Below are 20,707 nucleotides of genomic sequence, written 5' to 3'. Positions count from 1 at the left end.
GCATAAGGAGTGGCATTAACCCCAACGGAAGATGCCAAGATAGAGTTATGTCAGAGCCGCGATAGGAAAGTAGCCGAGGGATTTAGCAAGCGAGTTATTACGATATAGCTAGAACTCTAGGTTTCGCCAGAGAGACGCGTTTTCACAGTGTCGCCTTACTGGGAACCATATAGGTTCTCACCCCTTCCTTTTCCTTTTCCCCCTAGATGGAGGATTCCGACTTGACTGCCGCCACGAGAGTTATATTCAGAAGGGTACTGGAGGAGCTTGAGTTTTCGAACCTTACAGGAGATGCTTGAGACTAGTCCTGAGATGATGTCTACAGACTTGTGTCCCGATAGTGAGAAGAATGTAGGATAGATGATCTTTATTCCTTAAACTTTGCTTTCTCTCACTTTTGTAGCATTTTTTGAGGGGTAGAACTTGATATTTTCTTTTCTTTGTTAGTCTGGGTACCAGTTTAAGGGTTTTCTATATGAACCAAGTATTTTGGAAAGTTATCAGTTATATATATATATATATAAGATCCAGAGTTAGATACATAAATAGTACTAGTTTTGACTTACGAAAAAAAGGCGAGCTAAAACATAATACAAACCGGAAGAGTGCAAATTACATCCTGCTTCTCTAAAATAAAATCTCTAAGAGGAAAGTATACAAATACATGTTCAACAGTGAAGAAATATGCTAAGTACACAATAAATTTCAAAAATAAAGTCTTCTTCCCTTCACCAACGAGTCCTGGACTCTCAGCGAGATGCGTCACGTTTTGTTATCTGAAAAATCAACAATTCTCTTAACGGGTGAGAATCCGAAGTTTTCTAATAGGGTAATAGCAGTTCCAAATAGAGATTACGTAAAACTATATGAACATGCTAAGCAATCCTAGTCTACAAACTCACAGAAGTTCAAGCCTAGGATTCTCTCTAATCCCAACAGGGTTTATTTACTAAATCTCAGCTTTTATCAATTGTCTCTACCCTCAATTCTTCTCAATTTCGAGTCATTATTACTCTCAATATCCAATTATTTAGTCCAGTGTTCAGTAATTTTAACCACAAACAATAATTAATACAGATTTAATTCCCTAATATAAAGGTAATTTAGGAGACTTCTAATCTTATTAATTCTCAACAGTCATCATCATTATTCTCAGTCTCAATTCTCTCAATGAAAGCAAATACAAACAATAATCAAATACAAATAGAGAACAATTATAGCAAGTATTAGAAATATTCAAATAGGCAAATCAAATAAAATATACGGAGTCAAACAATAACAAACAAATATAGATGATTACCATCGGATAAATACGACCATAACTCCTTGCGTATCACCAAAATGCAACGTTTAACTAAATAGTTTATCGTCAAATTTTACCGACGATAAATCCGACACTAAATTTCGTGCCTATTTCCTCTCATTTTCCGCCAAATATTACCCATGAATTTACCGTCGAAAAAATTAATCCACCGGTAACTATTTGACGTAATGAATCCTATCACAAAACTCTCCATAAATTCGTCAATAAAACCAACGATAATTCAAGACGCTAAATCCAACAATAAGTTTGACGGTACTCGACATATTTCTTGTAATGAGTTACCTTTTATTTTATAAACATGTCAATTCTAAGATATTTTTTTCAAAGATGATCAACAAAGTGATCCTTTTGTATATGATCAATCCCATTGTGCATGGCATGCAACGGTTTTGGAAAAAAGAAACAAAAGAAAGAGAAAGAATATGCTGGTTACTTAATTATTTACGCATAATTCTCTATTTGAATATGAAGAAATATTGCCTTTTAGCAGCTGTTACGTTGGTACCAAATGTTGCAGTAAGTTGTAGCAAAAAATAAAGGCCATGGAATTTCATTGAAATTGTGAGCAGCTTAGCTTCCTTCAGATTATTAGCAATCTAATCTAGAAATCGTAAACTCAAAAAGGGTTGAACAAAATTATTAATATCATTGCTAATCGAAAGATTCTTTGTTACTGAACAATTGTGGAGGACGACATAAAATACTGATTAATTCCTCTTCATTCACACACACACAAGCAAAAACCACAGATATATGTCTCTTAACTCAATCCTGATTTATTAGAAAAGCATTATTGCTTGCTAGCCATTACAGTGGCTGAATTTTAGTATTTACATAACATACTGTTTTTGTTATCTTATGTACAGTAAAACTTTTGATATTAAAAATAAAATATTTTTAAAAAAGACATACTAATGCATAAGATAAAAAACTTAATAGTATGTAATAGAATTCTTATAAACAAATTATGCTTCACATGGAAATAAAAACGACCGCTTATTAAAAAAAATTACTTTTAGTAGTTATTTATTTTATTTTCTAGTAATTACAAAAATAATTACTAATATATTTATTAGTTATTAAACATTAATCGTGTTATGTTTCGCCAAAAAATTTTAGTGATAATATATAAATACTAATAAAAAAATTTTTAATTGCTGTTAAAAATATATTATTAATAATAATAACAAATATATAATTATTACAAAAATATAGATTAAATAAGATATATAGTAACTAGAGTAAACTACTATTTGTACCCACGAAAGTTGAAAACGCTGACATATCTACCCATAGAAAAAGAAAATTACCATTTGTACCCATAAAAAATTATTTTTATAAGCAAAATTACCCAAACCCTAAAAAATTACCTAAAATCCCTAAATTACCCTTATCTTCACCACCACACCACCTCCTTCACCCAATCACCTTTCTAATCCTAACCCTCTTCACCCAGCCACCACCCCTCTTTCCCTTTCTAACACACTCTCACCATTACTTCCCACTCCGTCCCCACCGCTGCTCCAATGGCTCTTTGCCACACCCTCCTCTCTTTCATCCTCACAGTCACAGCAACACTTGCTGCCGCTTCCCCAGAGAAGAAGAGCACCTTCATGGTGCAAGTACACCATGAATCCAAGTCCTCCATCTTCCCAACCTATAAGTACTGGTACGAATTCTCTCTCGCTTCTATTATCAACCATGCCACTACAGATGAAACCACCACCACCGCTGCCTCCGCCGTCGTCCTTCACACTTACGACATTGTCTTTCACGGCTTCTCAGCAAAGCTCTCACCTTTAGAGGCCCAATCACCTCCTTCACCCAATCACCTTTCTAACCCTAACCCTCTTCAAGTCCTTCGCTAGCCTCAGCTCCGACGGAATTCTCTTCTTCCCTTCGAAAAACGGCTGAATCAATATCATCCCTTTGATCTTCAGCGGCCTGATCTGGTCTGCCTCCGCGGCTGCACGTAGACCCGCGTTGTACGCTATGTTTCCTCCAGCACTCTCTCCCATGAGATAGCATCGGGAGAAATCAGTATGAGCCAGCCACAAGTCATTGGAGGCTCTGATCCAGTGCAGTACCTGCACCGAGTCCTCGTACGCCACCAGCAAGCGATGCTCTGGAGCAAGGCGGTAATCGACAGAAACAACGACGGATTGGGTGGCGTTGGCCATGCGGACGCAGAAGTCGTGGAAGTAGGTGGAGTTGGCATGGTAGAATATGAAACCGCTGCCATAGTAGAAGACGATGAGGGGAAGGTTGGGGTGGTTAGAGGGAGTATTGAGTGCTTGGCGGGGTAGGTAGATCCGCGCCCAGGTGTGCTTGGATTGGTCGATGGTAAGGTCCTTGGAGAGAACGGGTATGGGTAGAGTGGGATCTGGTGAGGGAGGGGTCTCTGGATAGTTTTGGAGGCGGGTGAAGGTGCCGTCTGGGTTGAGGTTAGAAAGGGGATTGGGTGAAGGAGGTGGTGTGGTGGTGAAGATAAGGGTAATTTAGGAATTTTAGGTAATTTTTTAGGGTTTGGATAATTTTGCTTGTAAAAATCATTTTTCATAGGTACAAATGGTAATTTTTTTTTTCTATGGGTAGCTATGTCAGCGTTTTCAACTTTCGTGGGTACAAATGGTAGTTTACTCTAGTAACTATTATATTATTATCATCGCTAAAAATTTAGTACTAAAAATAATTTTTGTTACGGTGACTAATCCAATATAATATGATGGAGATAGAACATGAATTCGAAGCAAGTTTATCTTCAGTATTATTCCTTTTGGACCAGAAAATTATGATTATGTGTGTTTTCCTCTTCATATAGGTAAACCAACCATCTTCGTTCTCAAAGTATACATCCTGTAAAGCAATTTTATGAACAAGAGAAAAAAAAGGTTATTGTTTTAAATCAACTACTTTGTAGAGAAAGAGATTAAAGAGCATTATGGATGAGTCATCTCTATTTTAATGGAGATTGGAGACAACGATGTTAGCCAAGTAGGATATCATTCATGCCGACCAGGATCTTAGTAGGAAGGTCCCATTCCATCACATCTCCAACTGTTTCAGTTGGAAAATAGTTGATAATAATAATAATAATAATAATAATAATAATAATAATAATAATAATAATAAGTTTGCCAAATTAAAGTAAAAGATAAAGTGAGGATAATAAAAAGGTAAATTAAAGCGGAGTTTATCTTTTATTTATTTAGTTATATCTTATCCATCATCATCCTTGTGCAACTTTTTTTTTATATATATAGATAAAGTCTAAACTCTAAAACACTACTAATCTCTTAGTATAAACGCCGTTGAAGATAAAAGGAGGATGGCAAAAGAAAACCATATATATCCAAAGTGAAAAGTAAACAAATAAGGCTAAATTCAAGCTTGGAGACACGTCTAGATATATGTGGCATGGAGGACAAAAGATTATTATATATAATGTGCAAAAAAGTGTTGTAATTAATTAGATTATTTACCTTTAATAACTAACAGTAGTTAGGATTCTGTTGCTAATTTGTTAACTTGTGATTAATTCCAAATGAGGCATATTCAGTAACAACTTTAGGCATATTCCTCTGTTATTCCAGAATTCAGAAGACAAATAATGTGCAAATATTAACAAGTCTCTAGACTCCCCCCACCCATGAGGCCAAGTTATCCGTGGCAAAATGAAGCTCAGACAATAATTAGTCGGACAGAAATTATCAAAATATTTTCTTTTTCACAATTTGTGCATTTCAATAAACACTATAAAAGATATTCCAAGTAATTAATAATATGACAAAAAATAAAAAAGATACCGAAATTTTTATCATGAAAAACTCTAGAAAAGGAAACTTTGTATTAAGTTTAAAATAGAAGATGCAAAGAGTGTTAAAATCGTGTAAAAGTAATAATGTTCGGGTATTGACCTAAATGGGTGTATGGATGGTCGATTGATTGGGATTGGTGACGAATGTTTAGCTTCGGATGGTGAAAAATGACACCTACAATAACACTCTGACGCTTAAGCTGGAGAGAATTTTGTTAATGTAATGAGATTGGGTTGAATTCATATATTTGTGGAGCCTTTATCTTCTTATTTGTACTGAACAGCAGAATCTGCTAAGAGTCCTTGATTTGAAGGATCATGATGACCTCCTTCCTCTTTAGGCACAAAGATATTTAATTAATTGTGGAATCAGGAGATTCTAAACCAGATCGATCTTTCCCTTCTCAATGGCGATGGCCTTCTCTCAGTGGGTCTTTATTGACGCGCCAGATTGGGGCCTGTGGCAAAAAGGTTGGGAATCTTGGTCTAGAACAGTGCCTTCAAACACGTGGGGTCGCTAACTCATGACGTCCCATGTTTTTGCTTCAACTATTGTTTCCTTCGGATCCGTAGCATCGCGAGGTATTCAGATCCTCGAAACTGCTGACCTTTTAAACTGATGCAATGTTTACGCTACTCAAGGCATTGTAACTACCAAGGGGTAGTGGATTTTAAATGCTGTTGTGAAAGCCCGTTTTGCTCTTATTCCCTCATCACCCTTTATGTGGATTCTTTCAATTTTTGAGTCATCACTTCTCCCTTGCTTTCTATATTTCTTTCTACTAACTTCCATTCCCAAATTCATGCTTCTCCTTGCCTCTATAATCCTCAGGCTACTTCGTCGTCTGGTGGTAGACTTAGTTGTCATTTTTGTCATAGTTATTCTCTGCATTCCATTTTTGTTACGATTTTTTCTTTCATTTTCTCGTTATTTTTCCCTTGTTTGGTCCTGCTTGCATGTTTTCTGGGTTTCAAAATTTTTTTAGAGTAGTGGCATATCTAATTTTTCATAAAGTAATAGTGTAGTGGGGGTACCACTACATCTTTAACACGTAGATGGTTCTAGCTTTTTGGTTTAGTTTTTCTGCTATGGGAGCGTTGGGTAGGCTGACAATGGTGGTGGTGCCCCTACTATAGGTTTGGTGAGAAGGAGGCCGGAGCCACAATGTTGGGGTCATATCTTCCCTGACCAGGGGGTCTTTGCCTGGTTTGACTAGTGTACAGTCGACGTGCTGGGTACCCTTTCACGCCTTGGGGAGGTCAATCTCTAAGAGCTTCGGGAAGCGAGGGCTATCAGTAGGAACATTCTGGCAGAGGAGCACTATGATCTTTCTCTTCCCACTGATTATAAGCGCGTCTGATATCTCAACTTGGAGGCTCCTCGGGTTGTCGTTTGGATGTGGGTTAACAAGTCCATGTTCTCGGTTCTGGGGTTCGTTTCCTTTTTTTAGTGTTTTTATGGTATCTGTGGAATCGGTGCTCCGTAGCGCCGTTGCTGCTTCACCCAAATAGTTGGGCGGTAGCCATTAGGTGCTTTGAGCTCGTTTGTAAATATCTAGAGATTCCCATTATGGTGGAGGTTTCTTATTCTTCTTTCTTCTAATTATTCCAAATTGGGAGATAAGAAGGGTTATATGTCTTTCTGAGCTCAAGTAAAGAGACAAATCTTTGGTCTATTCGAGGACTCATTTCACAGTTGTAAGGAGCAATATTTCAAAGTCAGGCCCGCTCGGGGTAACCATCCATTTTGGTTGACCTAGGAGGGTGAAGATAGATTCTCGACCTACTGGAACTATGGGGTGTGGGCCAACTATTTAGCAAAATTTTCATTCGAGGTTCTTTCTCCGAAGAGCCAAGATATCGCTGACATCCTCATGGACATTTTGGGTGATAATCCCATGACTCCAAGGAATGTATTAGGTGACTAGAAGGCTGGTTGCCAGCTAGTTGGTACGTCCTTTCTTGTTTATTCTTTTTTATTTAAGTTATGAATTTGTCTTCTCGTGGCAGTGTTTGATCATTGTTTGCTTTGTGACTTCTCCTTCATATCTAAATTTTTCTCTTATTTTTTTCTCCAAGTACTCATATGTTCTTATTGCTGCTTCTGAACCTTTTTGCAGTTAGGATGACAGGTCGTAACACAACTTTGATTGCTTTGAGAAATGCTTTCTTGGCGGATGAGGAGGAGGTCGCTCCCGAGCAGCCCGAGCAAACTGGGGTTGGCGAGCCTTCTGGTGCCCCTAATTCGAGGAGGGTTGAGGTTCAAGCTACCGAGGTGGCAGCGAATGCCTCTAGGGATCGGGTTTTGGTGGATGGCGATTAGAAGATCATGGAGATCTTGGATCCAGAGCTAGAGAAAAAGAAGAGGAAAGCTGAAAAGCTCACTTCACTAGCTCGTCTCCCCAAGGTTGGTCATGTCACAAGGATTCTATGTCAGGGGGTTATTGATTTGCTTCTATGTTTTGCCGCGGCCGAGGACTAGCCGGGGTGGATCTGGGGGTAGGCGAGATGGATAGAGCATGCCTTGCTCTGCTCAGTCACGCTTGCTCACAAGGCTAAGATGGTGCTAGCACATTCCCATCTTTTGGACAGGAAGATTCGCCAAGTCCAGCTCGACATTTCCGTGCTAAGGAGCTAGAAGGAGACCGCAGAGAAAGAGAACGACGATATTTGGGAGAAGGCAGACTCAGCGGGAAAGGAGATCCAAGGCTTTTGGGATCGAGAGATAGAGCTTCTAAGGGAGGTTAGTTGGCAGAAGCATTTGCTGGGAGAATCCGAGAACGCCAAGACCGAAGTGATGAAGCTCACTAAGACTTCTAGGGAAAGGGCCGAGGCAAGCATGGATGAGGCCTCAGAATGTTAAGGCTGCAGTGACCGCTACCGAGGAGGCCTTGAAGACACAAATCCAAATCTTGGCTCCCAACGTCAATGTGGGCCAGCTTGGTGCCTTCAAGGTTGTGAGGGATGGCCAAATCGTAGACCTTTAGGAATCTTACTTTGTATTTATTTTAAAGTATTTCTTTTTAAAGTGTTTGACGACGAGAATCTAGACCGGCTTAGAATTTCTTAATATAGAAAAGAACTTCTTCGTTGATAACGTAGCATGAACTGGCAATCAAATCCCATATTAAAGTTTAAATAAAGGTTGTCACAATGCAAACCAATATAAAAAACCGAAAATATTAAACCTCGAGTCATTTTTTCTAGGAATTGCAATTAAGTGCTCAATTATTGGCTATGAGGGAATGGGAGTTGTGATAGAAATTGACAAGAAAATTAAAAGGCAAGAAATTAAATAAGCATGCAAGGGAATTAAAACTCAAAGCAAGTAAATCAAAAATGGAATTCAAGTGGCAAAAAGGAACACTTGGCAAAGGTTGGGAATTAAGGATTCCTATCATAATCATAGACCACAAACATGGTAATTGCGAAGAATTAATCCCAATTAGTTAATCCTAACATCGAGGATAATTCAAAATGGCATAATTGATCTCAATCTACAAATCCTAGTCAAATCGCTAATTAACTTAGGGAAAGACTAGCGTTAGTAAAAATCAAACCAACTAATAATCCTAATCACAATCTAGAATGGACATCTATGACTCAAGTTCACCTAATTACCCAATTTCAAGCTAAGCCAAAAGTGTGAAAAACTATACAAAAACTAGAAGAGACATTTTATCAAACACCTAGCATGCATAAAAGGAAAATCACGATAAATTGCAATAGAAATAAAATCTACACTATTAATTGCATGAGAATAATGATCAAAACTCAACAAGCATCCAAGAAACATGAAATATTAAAATTGTATTAATGGAATCAAAATTGACAAAAGTATATGTAACTAAGAGTAGCAAAATTGAGAAAATAACCAAAGAAACTAAGAGGATCAAGGCAAGAGAACATGAAAATATAAATGAAACTACACTAAAACAAGAATCAAAGACTAAAATTAAAGAGAAACTAAGCTAAGAATCCTAAATTCTAGAGAGAAAGGAGAGCCTCTTTCTCTAGAATTTCAAATCTAAAACATGCTAAAAACTATCTAAAAATTGATGTATGTGTATTGTGGTATGTTTTCCCAAATGTTGCCCTTCATTTGCAGCTTCAGAACTTCCAAAATTGGGCCAAGAGGCCCCCAAATCGCGAGCCACGTGCTTCATTAATGAGGAAACGCGCCCAGACTTGTGCGTATGCACAGGTGTGTGCGTATGCACACTACAATGTGTGCTTCTCCTTTGTTTTCTTCATGTGTTCTCCCTTTTTGCATGCGAAATCCACTTCTACCAAACCATTCTTTCTTAATTGACCTGAAAATACTCAACATCGAATGGAATAAAAGTAGAATAAAATTGCTCAATTTAGGCACGAAAAAGCATATTTTTACATTTTGGTACAATTTGGAGAGAAAACACAAAAGTATGCTATTTAAGTGAATAAATACAGGTTTATGTGATGAAATCCACTCAATTTAATCCAAATTTTACCATCCAATATGAATTCATCAATTTTCCCACACTTAAACAATAGCATGTCCTCATACTAATCATAAACAAGGAGAAGGATCAAAGGGCAAACAATTTATTGTATGAAACTATCTATATGCATGCAAGTATACTAAATGCTATCCGTATCTATCTGTACTATAGTTTCCTATTGAATCGGTAAAGCCTGAAAATACTTAACACACAGATCATGGCTTCGAATGGTAATAAAGGATGATTAAAATAATTATTTTTAAGGCATAGAAAACATATATCATAGAATAAGGAAGGAATTGTAAAACCATGCAAATCATATGGATAAGTGGGTGAAGAATTAATAAAAACACTCAATTGAGTACAAGATGAATCATAAAATAGTGGTTTATCAATCGGCAAAACAAACAACTAAATTTCCAAGCAAGCAAAATGATATATAGGGCTAAACAAAGAAATATTTCAGTGCGATCAAAATCCAAAGAATTGACTCGAGATTTTCAAAAGTAAAGAAGCAACTTGCAAGAAAACATAAGATAAGATGTGTGGAGACATATAATTGAGAAGTCAAACCCTTCACTAGATATGTATATGCACTCTATTTGCTCAAGTGTTTAGGGTCATTTCACTCAATTCTCCTCTAATCATGCTTTCTAAAGTTTGTTCTTCATCTAACCAATCAACAAATATTCAATGTATAAATACACTTATCATGAGGACTTTTCATAAGGATGTAATGGGGCTAGGTCAAGGTAAGGGTATATATGACTAAGTGAGCTAGAATTAGAATCTTTAATCAACTTAAGCTCTCACCTAACATATAACAACCTATATAATTCCAACACAATTCCTAGCTACCCATAATCTCACTTTTTCACATACTCATGCATTCTTTTCAATCACAACACATATGCATTGTTATTATTATTACTCTTCTTTGGGGTATTTTGTCCCTTTTTTATTCATTTCTCTCTTTTTTTTTTCCAATTCTATTTTCTTTTTCATCAACAATAACATAATATATACAAAAGGTGAATGCATATGGTTTACATAATTCATACATGAGTATGTATCCAAATTTCTAAGATTTTTCAATAAAGAGCATGAACCATATTTTCATCAACCAACGTTTCCAGATTTTCCCACACTTAAATGGCATACACACTCACTATCCTAAGCTAATCAAAGATTCAAATAGGGAGACTAATTGTTTTCCTCTTAGGGTTAGTGATGTAGTAACATGAAGAACTAAATGGGGTTAAAAAGGTTCAAAGTGGGTTAACAAAGGTAGATAAAATGGTAGGCTATATGGGGTAAGTGAGATAATTGAAATGAAGGCCTCGATCATATAAATGTATGTATACATCAAACAATGGACATAAAGAATCAAACAAATCAAATATTGCAATAATAGAAAGAGAATACACACAAGAATGAAAATAGTGGTTATATGATGCAACTACACAATTAGGCTCAAACCTCACAAGGTTGTGTGTTCTTAACTCTAAAACTATGTTTCACAAAATAATTCAAGCAAGTTGAAAAGAATTTTTCAATCAATTCAATGGAACGCCCTAGAAGAGAATTCTTGAAAATTTGTTGTTTTTGCCAAAATTATTTCCTATGTAAGAATGTATGTTGTGATGGATACAATTTCAAAAATTTCCTAGTTTGTTTCCTAATTTCCACTATCCAAAAATTATCATGAACAATTAGGACGAAATTGAACAAGGTGTTATACTATTCATATAATCCAATCACAACTTCTATCTATAAACTATGTACCATGCAAAAGCAAAAATGCCAAATGCAATAGCTAGAAATAAACTATTGATAAGCTAAGATATATGTGCCAGAAGAAAATGCAATGGAATAGTTAAAAGTACTCCAAATATCTACAAGAAACATAATCAAAGAAAACAAATTAGAGTGCAAAGTGTTCGGAAAAGAAAATTTACACCCCAAAATTGCGAATCTTCTCCCACATTTAAGCGTTGCACGGTCCTCCGTGCATGCATGACAATCCGGGGGAAAGAGGCTCTAAGCATCTCCACCTTCAGCTGGTGGATGCGGGAGGCTCGGGCTGCTGTAGAAAACAATTAAATAGGAATTGAGGAAGAGTTTGTAGGGGTGTGGTATAACAAAAAACAATGTGTGTATTCTAAATGTGTGCACGGTTAGAACACACACATTGGCTGGTTAAAATGACAACCACACAATCAAAAAGTAAGTATAATTTCCTCAATTAAACGGCCTAAGATGCAAGCAATGGATGAGCATCAATTAAAGACAAGCAAGCTTAGGCAATTACAACAAAAGTGAATTGAATTTTTGAAAGAATGGATATTGAAATTGTGCAAGTGAAAGCGCAAGAAATTCGCTCATCAATTTAGAAAGGTGTCATAGAGAATTAAAATTTTAATTACTGGGAGTATGAATCCCAGGTCGTCTCCTAACGAGTTGCAGAAAAGTGTGCTATTTTATTAACCAGAAGTTTTCAAAGAAATGAGTTGAGTAAACAGGAAACTCAAATTGATGAAATTAAATAATATAAATAAAATCCTTGACTGGGAGTTGATTAGTTGGAATCTCTATTATTGTTGGAATGCTTTCAAGATTAATTGATAATTAATGGTTGTTCTGTTTAGTTATCCTTTACTAGGTAAAGGAAAGTCAAACAAGTTGGAATACTACGTCTATTCACGAGTTGCAACCCACTTAGTTCAAAGGGATTGGTGTTGGTGACTAGAGAGCAATCCAACAGTTAACTCAATTACAATTTCTCTTTCAATCCTTCCAACTCAAGAGTTCCTTTCAATCAACTCCCCATCAAGTGAGGGAACTACTCGCTCATTGTAAATAATAAATCCATAACATATAAAAGGGAATTAAAAGAAGACATGATAAATAGAATTTAAATTGATTAATTAGAAAATAAAAGTAATCTTTGTATTAAATAAGCATAAAAGTATCCCAATGGTGAAATTAAACAAAGCAAAGGACATGGAAGAATAGTACCTAGTAAAGAAAACGAATTAGAATGACGGAGTCTTGATGAGGTAATAACTCTTCTCAGTGTTCCAATGCAAAGAGCGAGTAAAAATTAAAATCCTAAAACTATGAATGTCTAGAGAGAAAACCTAGAGGAGGAGTAAGACTAGATCTCCAAACTAAAACTGTGTAGAATGAATGTTATGCTTTGTTTCTGCATGTTCTCTGGCTCTAGTCTGCTGTTCTGGGCCTAAAACTGGGTCAAAATACGGCCCGGCATTGCCCCCAGTGATTCTGCAAATTATGCAGATCACGCATGTCACGCGATCGCGTCGCTCATGCGGACGCGTCATTCGCGTTTTCGCTTTACCACGCGGGCGCGTCATCCATGTGGCCGCGTCACTACAATTTGCTCTCTTCCGCGCAGTCACGTCGTCCATGCGGCCGCGTCACCTCTCGCTGGTTATCTCCTCAATTTCTTGTGTTCCTTCCATTTTTGCTAGCTTCCCTTTCAAATCTCCAACTCATTCATGCCCTATAAAGCCTGAAACACTTAACACACAGATCACGGCATCAAATGGAATAAAAGAGAATTAAAATGCATAATTAAAAATCTCTAGGAAGCAATTTTTAATCATGTACTAATTCCAGGAAGGAAATATAAATGCATGCTAAATTAATGAATAAGTGGGTGAAGATCATGATAAAACCACACAATTAAACATAATATAAACCATAAAATAGTGGTTTATCAACCTCCCCACACTTAAACATTGGCATGTCCTCATACTTAATTGAAGGAGATAAAGTAAATAAGTATGAATATGTAGAAACTCATGCAATGCAATCCTATATTTATGAATGAATGCAACTATATGATACTTGTCCACTTGATCAAAAGTAAATAGGCTCTTCAAAATAATTACAAATCAAATCCCACTAATTTTATCATTATACAGTAAGACAGATAAAAGTGCAAGAAGAGAGCTCATGAAAGCAGGGAACATGGAAATTCAAGCATTGAACCCTCACTGATAATGTATGTACGCTCTAATCTCTAGTGTATAGGGTGATCACTCTATTCTTCTCTAATCATGCTCTCTAACTTTTGTTCTTCTCCTAACCAATCAACAACAGTTAATATACCAATGCAAACATCATGAGGTCTTTTCAAGGTTGTAATGGGGCTAAGGTAGGGGTAAGGATACATGTATGGTCAAGTGAGCTTATAAATTGAATCTTTAATTAACCCAAGCTTCAACCCAACCTATATATAATGTAATTTTAAAATTCATACCTAGCTACCCAGAATTCCCTTTTTCAATCCATACTCATGTATCAACTTTTTATTTTAATTTTTATCATATGTGCATTGATCCTTGAATCTTAATTCAACATTGGGGTGATTTTGTCCCTTTATTTATTTATTTATTTATTATTATTTTTTTTTACATAAAAATAAATATAGCTTATCAATGCACATAGATTTTTTTTTTAATTCTTATAGTTTCACATGAGTAGGTATCCAAATTCCCATTGTATTATCATGATACATTCCTTTAATGACTTTTATTCCCACAATTTCCCATACTTAACTAGTACACACAATTCTATCTTAAGCTAACCAAAGATTCAATTTGGGATATACAATTGTTTTTCCGCTTAAGGCTAGTAATGTGGTAAAATATAGAACAAATGGGAGTTATAGGCTCAAAGTGGCTAACAAAGGTAATTGAAAAGGGTAGGCTTAATTTGGATAAGTGAGTTTAAACAAACAATGGCCTCAATCATGTGCAAGCATATAAATATAATAAATATTGGACATATAAGATAAAACAAAATATAGATTACAATCATAGAGAAGTAAACATACAAGAATAAAATAATTATGGTTAAATAATGTAACCATGCATAAAGGCTCAAATCCTCACAGGTTGTGTGTTCTTTAGCTCAAACATCATGTTCCAAATATAACTTCAAGCAATTTTATCATAAAAATTTTAAAAATTAGTGAAATTTTGTTCCAAAGATGGAGTCTTAGAAGAAACTTGTTGTCTTTTCAATCAAGGAGAACATGCATGCGACTAACCTATTACTATACAATTTATCCTATTCTATAAAAGAAAGAAAATCTAACTAAAATATCCTAATTATTGGTGCTAGGAAAGAGAAATTACCTCCGGAAGTCAGGTACTGACCGACCTCCCCACACTTAAGGCTTTGCACCGTCCTCGGTGCCATCTTTCAGGAACAGGGGTGGGCTGGTAGCAGTATCTCCACAGTCGGGACCATCATGGCTCCCTGTACTGGTAAAAGAAGTGGAGTCCGGGGTGTCGGAGTCCTTGAATTTTCCCATGATCAGCTCCTTGAGGTATGTGAATCGGCTCTTGTTACGGCGCTCTCTCAGCTTAGCTTTCTGTTCATGTCGATCCAACTTTTCAAGTATCTGCTGGAGCAGTTGGGCTGTTGTCGGTGCTTGTGGTACGGAAGAAGGAATATCTTCAACCGGTGCAGTAGGAAGGCTTGTAGTGGCTGCTGGAGGTCTGAGGTATTTCCCGTTAGGGACATACTGATCATCCCGTGGAAGCATGGCTTTGGTGTCTCCAGCTCTGTAGGAAACTTCGGCTGCTGAGACAAGATCTGATACCAAGGCGGAAAAAGGTAAGTTGTCCGCAATCTGTACATGTCCCATGGCATTCCGGATATGTCTTGATAGATTCAGAGGTTGGTCTGTAAGGATGCACCATAGTAGAACAGCCATGTCTGCAGTGAATGAGGACTCGTGAGTGCTCGGAAAGACGTAATGGGACATGATCTGTGCCCAAACGCGAGCCTCCAAGGTAAGTGCTGAAGCCAATATACCCTTAGGGCAGGTACGATGGTATCCGTAGATCCAACGACTGCCAGGTAGTGCGATAACTCTGAGAACAGCTTCCCAGTCAAATTGGTACATCTGGCGCTTGAGTGCAGCTTCTTGAAAGGCGTCCAATCCTTCTGGAATAGGGGGAATACTCAAAGCTTGTTGAATAGCTTCTTCTGTAATGGGGACTTGCTTCTGACGGACATAGACAGACTGCAGGGTAGGCAGGTGGAAGTTAGAGTAGAACTCGACTACCCAAGAAAGATTGACCTGCTTCTGTTGTCTCTGTAGAAAACTCCATTGTCTTCGTTCAATTTGCGGCTCAACAAAAGTGGCAATATTGGGCAGGAGGATAAGAAGGTGTTCGTTGTTGTAACTCCTTTCAGCTAGAATAGGGAACATCTGCTCACAGTAGCGATTTGGAAATCGCGCAGTGTCCTTTGCTGGAAAGGCTTTCTCCTTTTCATCAACCTTGATGATCCTCTTAACTCTCTTTGTTGAGGGCTTGACTGCAGTTGAAGAAGGCTCTGCCACTAATGCTCGTTTAGTTCCTCTTCTTACTGGGGGTTTGGGAGTAGCTTTCTCTTTTCCTTTCCTGGTGGCCATCCTGAAAAAGAGAAGAGAAAGGAAATAAATGTAAAGAGATGTATAGCAATGAAGAGAATGGAAGAGGATGGTTATAAATGCACATTAAAAGATAAATGATGTGAACACATGCTCATGAGTACATGTGAAAAATCATTAATAGAAAATAGCAAGTGCATATAACGACAAGTGAATGCAAGGTGTTTATTGGCATGCCGGAAAAGGGCATGAGTAGCATAGACCAAGCAATACTTTGTAACAAACCATCACGTTTGTATTGACAATTAAATTCAATTAATACAATAATAAGGGGAATTTGTGAAAAGCAAGCATTGAATAGTAGAACATCATAGAGAAGTGCATAATGCTATATAGGCTTTTTCACAAACACATAGCATGCATGGTGAATAAGGTATAGAAAATATGAAGGTGAACATGCAAGCAATCCCTTAAATAGAATAATAATAATTGTCAAACAATTTGCAACAATCCACAAGCATATAATGAGGAATAATGACTCAAATATATTTCTAACACCATGTAAAAAGGAAAAGAAAAAGAAAGAAAATAAGAATAATGAAAGGAGAAAGAAAAGAAAATAACATATAAGATAAGAAGAATGGTAGAAAAGAAAAGGGTGAAAAAGAAAATAAAACCTTGTTAATGGAGGTGAGGGAGAGAGAGAGTGAAAAGTGAGATAGAAGGGAGAAGGGGGAAGGAAGAAGTAACGAGGGAAGAGAAAAATCAGGATTAGAGAGGAAAAAGATAAGATATTTTGGCGATCTAGGTTGAGCTGTGCGGCGCAAGCGACGCGGCCGCATGGGGCACGCGTTCGCGTGAATGCGCTTCAAGTAAGGTGACGCGATCGCGTCGGTCACGCGGTCGCGTGACCCGTGTTATGCTTCTGGCGCGAGTGCAGCCTCGCGCCAGCACAACTCTCTGTTCAAATTAATTCATATGCCAAAATTGGGTGACGCGATTGCGTGGGGCATGCGATCGCGTGAGTGGGCTTCGGAAAAGGGGTCACGCGGACACGTCATCGACGCGATCGTGTGATAGGGATTGTGCGTCTAGCACCAATCCAGCACCACTCTCGCACAATATTTCGTTTTGCACCCTTTTTACGTCGAAAAGTAGGGCACGCGGCCGCGTGGGTCACGCAGTCGCGTGGGAGGCCCTTTATTTTTTTTTTTAAATATGCAGATGTAAATGCACAAAATGCACTGATAAAGAGAAGAGTTATTGAATAGGAAAAACTAAAAATGAAGAGAAGAATGATCATACCATGGTGGGTTGTCTCCCACCTAGCACTTTGCTTTAACGTCCGTAAGTTGGACGCTCCACTAGCTCAATCTTCTGCTATGTGGGGATCTTCCAAGAGGAAGATCTCAAGTTCCTTGTTTCTCTGCATCTTCTCGTCATGGTATAGCTTCAGGCGTTGTCCATTAACTTTAATAAGTTTAGAGCTTGAAGGATGGCTTAGATGATAAACTCCGTACGGTTCGGCCTTCTCTACTCTGTATGGACCTTCCCATCTTGATCTCAACTTGCCCGGCATGAGCCGCAGTTGAGATTTGTAAAGGAGGACTAAATCCCCAGGTTGGAACTCTTTCTTCTTGATATTCTGATCATGCATAGCCTTTATTTTCTCCTTGTATATTCTTGAATTCTCATAAGCTTCTAGGCGAAGGCTTTCCAGTTCCTGCAGTTGCAACTTCCTTTCAGCTCCGGCTTTTTCCATTCTCATGTTGCACTCCTTGACTGCCCAAAAGGCTTTGTGCTCCACTTCAACTGGTAGATGGCAAGCTTTTCCATAAACTAAGCGGAAAGGACTCATCCCAATGGGTGTCTTGTATGCTGTTCTATATGCCCAGAGAGCATCTTGTAGCCTGGTGCTCCAGTCTTTTCTATGAGGTTTGACTATCTTCTGCAAGATACGCTTTATCTCTTTGTTTGACACCTCGGCTTGCCCATTGGTCTGAGGGTGGTATGCTGTTGCAACCTTATGAATTATCCCATGCTTCGTCATTAATCCTGTTAGTCTCCTGTTATAAAAATGGGTGCCTTGATCGCTCACGATTGCGCGTGGTGATCCAAAGCGACAAATAATGTGGTTTCTCACAAAGGAAACAACAGTGTTAGCATCATCAGTGCGGGTAGGAATTGCTTCCACCCATTTGGAAACATAATCCACAGCTAACAATATATAAAAATATCCATTAGAATTTGGAAATGGACCCATGAAGTCAATGCCCCAAACATAAAAAATTTCACAGAAAAGCATAATTTGTTGAGGCATCTCATCCCTCCTGGATATATTACCAAATTTTTGGCATGGGAGACAAGATTTACAAAACTCAGCAGCGTCTCGAAAAAGAGTAGGCCACTAGAATCCACAGTCTAGGATCTTCCTAGCTGTTCTTTGAGGGCCAAAGTGTCCTCCACTCTCGAATGAGTGACAGGCCTCTAAAATGGACTGGAATTCTGATTGAGGCACACAATGTCTAATTACCTGGTTAGCGCCACATCTCCATAAATATGGGTCATCCCATATATAATATTTAGACTTGCTTTTCAGCTTGCCTCTTTGATGCTTAGAAAAGTTTGGGGAAAATGTGCGGCTAACTAGATAATTAGCTACAGGTGCGTACTAGGGGGTTACCTCAGATACTGCTTGCAGGTTATCAAAAGGAAAATTATCATCTATAGGAGTAGAATCATCCTTAATGTGCTCAAGGCGACTCAAGTGGTCTGCCACTAAATTCTGGTTACCACTCCTATCCTTAATTTCTAAATCAAATTCTTGTAATAACAGTATCCAACGTATAAGCCTTGGTTTGGACTCCTTTTTAACTAATAGATACTTTAAAGCTGCATGGTCCGAATACACTACTACTTTAGTACCAAGTAAATAAGCTCGGAATTTATCCAGAGCAAAAACAATAGCAAGAAGCTCTTTCTCAGTAGTAGTATAATTGGACTGGGCAGTGTCTAAAGTCTTAGACGCATAAGCAATAACAAAAGGATCCTTACCTTCACGCTGAGCCAGCGCTGCTCCTACTGCATGGTTGGAAGCATCACACATGATTTCAAACGGCTGGCTCCAGTCTGGTCCTCTCACAATTGGAGCTTGAGTCAGAGCGGTCTTCAGTTTATCAAACGCGTCTTTGCAATCCTCACTGAATCCGAACTCTATATCCTTCTGTAGTAATCTGGATAAGGGAAGTGCTACCTTGCTAAAGTCCTTAATAAATCTCCTGTAAAAACCTGCATGGCCAAGGAACGAACGGACTTCCCTCACAGAAGAGGGGTAAGGTAAACTAGAAATAACGTTCACCTTTGCTGGGTCTACAGAAATGCCAGTATTAGATACCACATGTCCTAATACAATCCCTTGTTTTACCATAAAGTGACATTTTTCAAAATTTAATACAAGGTTTGTATTGACACATCTATCCAATACTCTAGATAATCCATCTAAGCAAAGGCTAAAAGAATCACCATAAACGCTAAAATCATCCATGAAAACTTCCATACAGTCCTCAATAAGATCAGAGAAAAGACTCATCATACACCTTTGGAAAGTAGCTGGTGCATTGCACAAGCCAAATGGCATTCTTTTGTAAGCATAAGTCCCAAAAGGACATGTAAAAGTGGTCTTTTCTTGATCCTCAAGAGCTATATGAATCTGGAAATAACCTGTGTAACCATCTAAAAAGCAATAATGTGATTTACCTGACAGGCGATCCAGCATTTGATCAATAAATGGAAGTGGGTAGTGATCCTTACGGGTGGCTTGGTTGAGACGCCTGTAATCAATGCAGACTCTCCAAGCATTCTGGACTCTAGTTGCTATGAGCTCTCCATGCTCATTCTTCATTGTAGTGACTCCAGACTTCTTGGGCACAACTTGTACTGGGCTGACCCATTCACTGTCTGAAATGGGATAGATGATCCCTGCTTCCAATAGTCTGGTCACTTCCTTTTTGACAACTTCCAGGATAGTGGGATTCAATCTTCTTTGGGGTTGGCAGACAGGTCTTGCTCCCTCTTCTAGAAAAATTCTGTGCTTACATACTTGAGGGTTGATTCCTACTATGTCTGCCAAACTCCACCCAATTGCCTTCTTATGCTTCCTTAGCACATCAAGTAACTGCTCTTCTTGTTGAGAAGTAAGTTCCCTTGCAATGATAACTGGAAACCTCTGCTCATCTTTAAGATAAGCATATTTGAGATGCGGAGGGAGGGGTTTCAATTCTAACTTCTGATCGTGGGCAGGCTCTGGATTATCTGGGGCTTGTGAAAATGGCGAGTGCCCTCATTGTCAGTTAAAAGGGTCCCCACACTTGGACCTTGTCCAGTGTGCCTTTCTTCAAACTCTTCCTTGTGAACTTCAGCTACACTTTCATCTATGACATCACACTGGAAGATAGAATGATCTTCTGGAGGGTTGTTTATGACTCCATTCAGATTGAAAATTACTATGCGGCCATCTATTTCAAAAGAGTATGTTCCTGAAAAAGCATCCAATTTGAATTTTGATGTCTTCAGGAATGGTCTTCCAAGTAGGATTGATGATGGCTTATCTGAGTCATTATGGGGCATCTCCAAAATATAAAAATCAGTGGAAAATGTAAGCCCTTTAATGT

At 38.0% G+C, this 20,707-nt stretch overlaps 1 pseudogene; it reads right to left on the bottom strand.

Annotated features, from left to right (window-relative positions):
• Positions 1 to 2,772: 2,772 nt before the first annotated feature.
• Positions 2,773 to 3,810, bottom strand: LOC107620302 (carboxylesterase 1 pseudogene; annotated as a pseudogene).
• Between the last annotated feature and the right edge of the window lie 16,897 nt (positions 3,811 to 20,707).

The sequence above is a fragment of the Arachis ipaensis genome, chromosome B10 (assembly GCF_059453495.1).
Source record: "Arachis ipaensis isolate K30076 ecotype BB chromosome B10, ASM5945349v1, whole genome shotgun sequence".
In the NCBI taxonomy this organism is placed as follows: Eukaryota; Viridiplantae; Streptophyta; class Magnoliopsida; order Fabales; family Fabaceae; genus Arachis; species Arachis ipaensis.
Note: the sequence above shows the minus strand (reverse complement) of the source record. Positions and strands in the feature narration are given on the sequence as shown.